The sequence below is a fragment of the Rhipicephalus sanguineus genome, chromosome 7 (genome assembly GCF_013339695.2).
Source record: "Rhipicephalus sanguineus isolate Rsan-2018 chromosome 7, BIME_Rsan_1.4, whole genome shotgun sequence".
Taxonomy (NCBI): Eukaryota; Metazoa; Arthropoda; class Arachnida; order Ixodida; family Ixodidae; genus Rhipicephalus; species Rhipicephalus sanguineus.
Genome location: NC_051182.1, coordinates 15,278,043 through 15,284,165, shown reverse-complemented (window position 1 = coordinate 15,284,165; position 6,123 = coordinate 15,278,043).

Here is a 6,123-nt window from a genome sequence, read left to right as displayed (position 1 = left end):
AAAGTGACAAAAACAAAGCAAACCTGCAGAACGATGTCAAAGCTTGCTGAAAATGCACAGACGTCCGTTCCGGCGTGATAAAGCAGCCTTCCCGACGCGTGAAATGCAAGCGCCGAACTTCTGACAATGTGCGGAGTTCAGATGAATTCAACCAACCGCGCAACGCTAACGGTATAACGCGAATGTGAACGTTCAACAACGACGGTATAGGTCTCACGAGCACGGGGAATCAAAACACAATGTTGCTTCACCTACAACCGTAACTGGACTTTAACAATGCGAGAAGACAGCGAGTAATCATTACTGTAGTCGCTGCGTGCATGCGCCCCGTTACTTACCGATTCAGGTAGTCGGAACGAACGAAAGCGATGAACTCAGACAGCCAAAATAGAAGGCGAGACAGCGCTGTCAGCTATCCACGCTTGCCGCCTTTATTTCTCGTGCGACACGCCCGGGAACCGATACAGTTTAACACGTGAATCGTGTGCCTTGTCTGCACTGTTGCGGCTGGCCACTAAACCGCAATACTTCGGACCACGCTTGCGCTTCCGCGGGGTCGCTTCTGCCATCGTGGAAATGCGCAGCTTCGCACAGCAAGCCTCTCGGTTCAACGTGCCGAGCTGACGGCCCCACAGTTACCCGCACCGAGAGAAGAACGCGAGCGCACGTGCGCTACCGCTACCGTGAAAGGGGCTGAGTCCACTGATCTCCACTAGGAGGCTGAGTCGGCCGCGCGACGGTTCAGTGTTTTCCGACAGAGCCGCAGCGCGGCTGGCGCGGCGCTGTCGTCGCGCCGCAAACTTGAGCTTTGGTTCCCTATAGCACCGTTTGACGTGGATGCACCCATGTTGACAGCATGTCTCTATCGCGACGACTAACGCCCATGATCATGATTAAACCGTTGTGGTTGCTGACGGTGTGAACATATATTTGGACACAGCGAATCGCGAATCCCGCGTAAGGATGATATCAACAAGCTCATAATCAACACTTGTACCCGGTACCCACGAAACACAAGAAAAGCTAGAAAACTTCTACTAAACATCTAGAAAGGAAACTCCAAAAGTATATTAGAAGTTTAGTTGAGATGTTATTTAGACGTAAGCAGCTTGAAAACTTCCTGTAGCTGTGCTAACGCCACGTTATTAGAAGTCTAGAAAACTGCTTGCAAGAATTCTGAAAAACTTCTTGCTAGATCTTTTTAAGAGCTTTTTTAGACATTTATTTTTCATGCAAACCAGCTTGTTGAGGAGCTTGCCCTAGTCAATTCGTTGCATCATGCAGCCTTTTGCAATCACGTTTTAGCTGTTCACTGTCAAGCGTAATAGGTAAAGGGATGCCTGCGTAATATGGCATCACATTAATTTCTGGAGCTACTCTAGCGAGCAGGATTGATAATTAAAAAAAAAAGCAGATGTTCAGGGGAAGATGGAAGCTTGACGAGATGACAAATTCTTCGACACGGGGTGTCGCTGGAGCCATTTCGACAAGCGGACTTGTCAATTCACAGCTTTGAAGAAGACAAGTTTGCTTGTCGAAGCGCTGACTCCAGCGACACCCCGTGTCCAAGAATTTCTCATCTCTTCAAGCTTCCATCTTCCCCTGAACTTCTGCCTCTTTTGACTTATCAATTTTGCTCGCTAGAGTAGCTCGAGAAATTAATGTGACGCCATATTACGCAGGCATCTCTTTACCTGTTACGCTTGACAGTGAACAGCTAAAACGTGATAGCAAAACACTGGCATGATACAACGAATTGACTAGCGTGTTGCTGGAGCCAACATTTTGACAAACTAACTTGTCTTCAAGTTCCAGCCTTGAAGAAAAGTCCGCTTGTCGAAGCGGCTCCGGCGACACCCTGTGTTCAAGAATTTTTTATCTCAGCAAAATTGGTGTACTTCTGGCCAAAGAATTAGTTAGCCCTATTTATTCAGACATGACATTGCCTTAATTCATTGTTCTCAACACATCTAAGTATTTTGATGTCGGGCCATTTTCATTACTTGTGTTTTATGGAATGCGTTATACCACGCTTCCAAAAGTAAATGCGAAATTCCAACAAATGTTGTTATCATGCATAACCTTTATTGTAGCAATTCCAAACAATATGTTGGCCACTTTACATAGGCTGGAGCAATGTAATTGATGACTTTGTTCAAGAACCTGCACGCAAAAGGCACAGTAAAGTACAACGTGTCTCAATCAATCAGACATGTATCAGCACAACAAAAATCGGAAGGCTGTCTTGGCAAACACACGAGCACAGCAGCAATACTTTGCTAAATCATGGAACATTTGTAAACGTCAATAGGAGCAGTTCAATGGCTTATTTTGTCTCAATGAAGTAAATTTAGATATGTTAAAGAATCTTAAGTAGGCAAAATTTAGAGTTCCTCTACAATGGTGTGTGTCAGTAATATCGTGGTTTTGGGAATACCTGGAATTCTAATTTCAGCCTGCACACAAAAGGCACGATAAGCCAAGAAAATGTTTCAGTCAAGCATGCACCTACACCAGCATAACAAAGAAACAAATAAAACGAAACAACAGGCTAGTTTGGTTAAACGACAACAAACGCCGTAGCACAGGGCGACACTGGTTTAGGGAAAAATTCGCCCTAGTTGGTAGCACATGCAAAGAATTTTTTCGCATAACCAACACAAGAACAAAAATGGAGACACAACATGTGCACTAACTTTCAGTAGAATGATTTATTGCACACGAGGCAAACGGTTGCACAATGCCGGTGCACTCACATTGCACCAAGAAGCAATGCACCGAGATTTGTCTTTTTCCACTTCATTTTTAGATATACATAACACTCATAAACTCACAGACTACTGCACATTCCAGAAAGTCTATTCTTTATCTGACAAGGACAGGGACAGAGTACTAACACAAGTGGTACGGATATTTGCGATTTTGGCAGCTTATAGTATTATCAATCTCGTTAGTTAAGCTCTATTGGTTGATAAAACCTTTGAGTTCTGCTAGAAAGGTTCACACCCACACGCTCTACAGGACAATGCAAGCCACCCATCATTGGCTTTATTTACAAGATTACAATGCTCTATTAACCTATCATTCATGCAGCTGCTTGTTTACACGACCTACTGCTTACTGCAGGAAAGAGGTATCTGATAAGCGACAGTTTCTCCACATTCCACAAACCGCATTCTATGTCGTTTCTGGCAAGCAGTTGTCTTCTTCGATGCTTGGCTGCTAATTCTGCAAATCGATTTCAGCTCTCATGGAGAGGAAAAACTATTTGCACATTAGCAAGTGACATCAACCTTATTATGTAGTGCAAAATTTCGTGCAAGTGTGGCACAACAGCTATTCCTTTTTGAGCAACATCACTGTTGGAATGGCAGACTAGAGCAATGGAGCGGTACTTCCTAATCGGGACCTCTGCGACTAACACCTTTGTTTGAGTGACGTGTTGTGTGTGAATCTTTCCAATGTGCTATGTGTTCCGTTCAGTTGTTGCGCTATTCAAGTACAGAATAAAAAGGCTGGCATCATGTGCTAATGTGCAAGTAGTTTTTCAGCTCGATGCAAGCTGAAATCGATTTGCAGAATTAGCACTCAAGCACCACAGACGACGACTGCCTGCAAGAAACAACATAGGACACAGTTTCTGGAATGCAGAGAAGCTGTCATTTATGAGATACCTCTTTCATGCGGTAAGCAGTATGCCGGGAAATGGGCCACTGCAGGAATGATAGGTTAAGAGAGCATTTTTAAAAGAGGCGAGCGAATGTTGGGTGAGTTAGTGTCTCGACATAGTAAATACCATCGTAAGTAGCGCAACTAGACAGGACAACAGTGTTCGTCTGTTCCTTTCTGTTGTCCTGCCTAGTTGCGGTACATACAATGGCATTTATAAGACAGCATTGTAATCTTGTAAACACGATGGATGTCTGGCGTTACAGTGTAGAGCATGTGAGTGGGAACCTTTCTTTCAGAACACAAATGTTTTATCAGCTAATAGAGTTGAACTAACGAAGTTGATAATAGAAGCTGCAAAAATTGCAATAGGGGGTATCAATTTTGTTAGCCCTCCTCGACTGTCCTTCTCGAATGAAGCACTGACTTTCTTGAACATGGAGTAGTTCGCGAAGTGATCAGTATGCCGTATATTTTGCTAAAATAAAGCGGAAGAAGACATCTCTCTGCATGGCACCTTGGTTAAGCTTGAGGGCACCATCCCATTGTCTACAAGTGCCTCGTGTGCAATAAACCATTTTTTTTTAAGTTAGTGCACAGATTGTCCCTTTTCGGCTTTGTGTTGCTTATGTGCTAAAAATTTTTACCAAGTGTGTTGAGGTCACTTATGAGTACAGAAAACAAGATACTTTAGAAATTTCAACCACACATACACAGAAGCACAACAGCAAAACCTAGTTAACAGTAGAAAACTTGTAACAGCCAAAGGAAAGTGCAGCTGAACAGTTACCCACACAATGCGCTTAAATTTAGGTATGTTTCAGAATCCCGGGTAAGCAAAATCAACGAGTTCCTCCACAACGGTGGCCTTCACAATCGTGTCGTGGTTTCGGCAATACTCAGAACTTTATTTTCATCCTGCACGCAAATGGCACAATGAAGTCAGCCAAGCATGTGCGTGCAACAGCTTACCCCATGTCTTTCAAAAATTATGACAAATCGGAACATTTTCGAAGCATATGTTTTGACGCCTTCTGCACATCCTTCTAAGGCCTCACAGCAAAGTTACTTGAACACGGGCATGAGCTGGCGCTCTCATGTATAATTCGTTCAGGTGACCTGTCGGCGGGTTCAGGTGACGCACTTCCACATTCATCACCCTCAACACAGATTGTAACCAGGCAGGCATTATCTACGCTTTCAGTAGTTGAGTTTTGTGCTGAAAAGTTACTTTCATTATTTTGCATCGAGACGGTCTGGCGAAAAAGCGGCTCAACTGCAGCATGAAGTCGGCGATGTTTTTGCCGACGCGATAGGGAGCCGATAGCTTTCTTTTTTCTTTCCATGGCAGACCCTTTCGCGCGGAAAGCTAAAAATGACACTTACGTCTGTTGGGTGTCTGGAAGACAATGAGGTCCTGGAGTTTTGACACGAAAAAATAGCAGGACGAACAAGAAGCACATTCCGAAAAGACGGAGAAAAGATATTCAACTTGAAACGCTTGAAACTATACTGCGCAGTTATCGTCGGCGGCTTCGGTGGAAAGGGAGCGAGATAAGAGCGAGAGCGGCGAGAGCGCCAGAGCGGCGTCACGGGCGGCCAATGAGAGGGCACGACACGATGACGTAGAATGACGAAGTGTGTGGCGACCAATGGCGACCATGGGTGGCGACATGTCTCGACCATGGCCTCCGAGATGGGGGGGGGGGGGGGGACGCGCCCGCTATCTCGGAGGCCATGTCTCGCCTCTCGACGGCGGGAAGGTGAGGCGAGGTTGTGGAGAGGAAAAGACGCTTTTCTTCCGCCCTCGCTAGGAGCGCGCCTCAGCAAGCATGGTCTAGGGTGCCTTGATGCGCGTGCGCACACATCGAGGCACACTAAGTATGGTCTGCGCGCGAACGAACTAACTGGAGATGACGCTCGAAGGGTCCGGGGGCACTCTCGGTCCCCATACTGCCCATACATTGTATCACATTTTATTTCATCAATTAAGCGATGATGATCGATGTTCGGCGAATGAGTTTGTATCCTTCGCGTGCATTGTGGGCTAAAAGATGGGAAAATTTGGTTTACCGATCTTCACATGTTAAAATGGGGAGAAATATAAACCCGCTACCCTTTCTTTTTATTGCGCATGCGGTTCAGGCGACCAATATTTGCGATTACGAACGTATACGAGCGACCGAAGTTCATATGTGCGCATTTTAATGGCAAAAGCTCTAGAAAAAAATGTTCACTAAACGTTTTAAAAAGACTTCTTGTAAAAAACGTTTTTTCAACGTCTTCTAAAAAACTTCTTGTGAAAAACGTTTATTCAACGTTGCATAATATACCTAGACGTCTGCATACCTTTTTAGTTGTTTCAAGAAGTTTTTTAGAGGTTTTGTGTTTCGTGGGTATGCACTTCTTCAAAGCGTCGTCAATTAAGGAGAGAAACGGCACGGTGTACGCTTT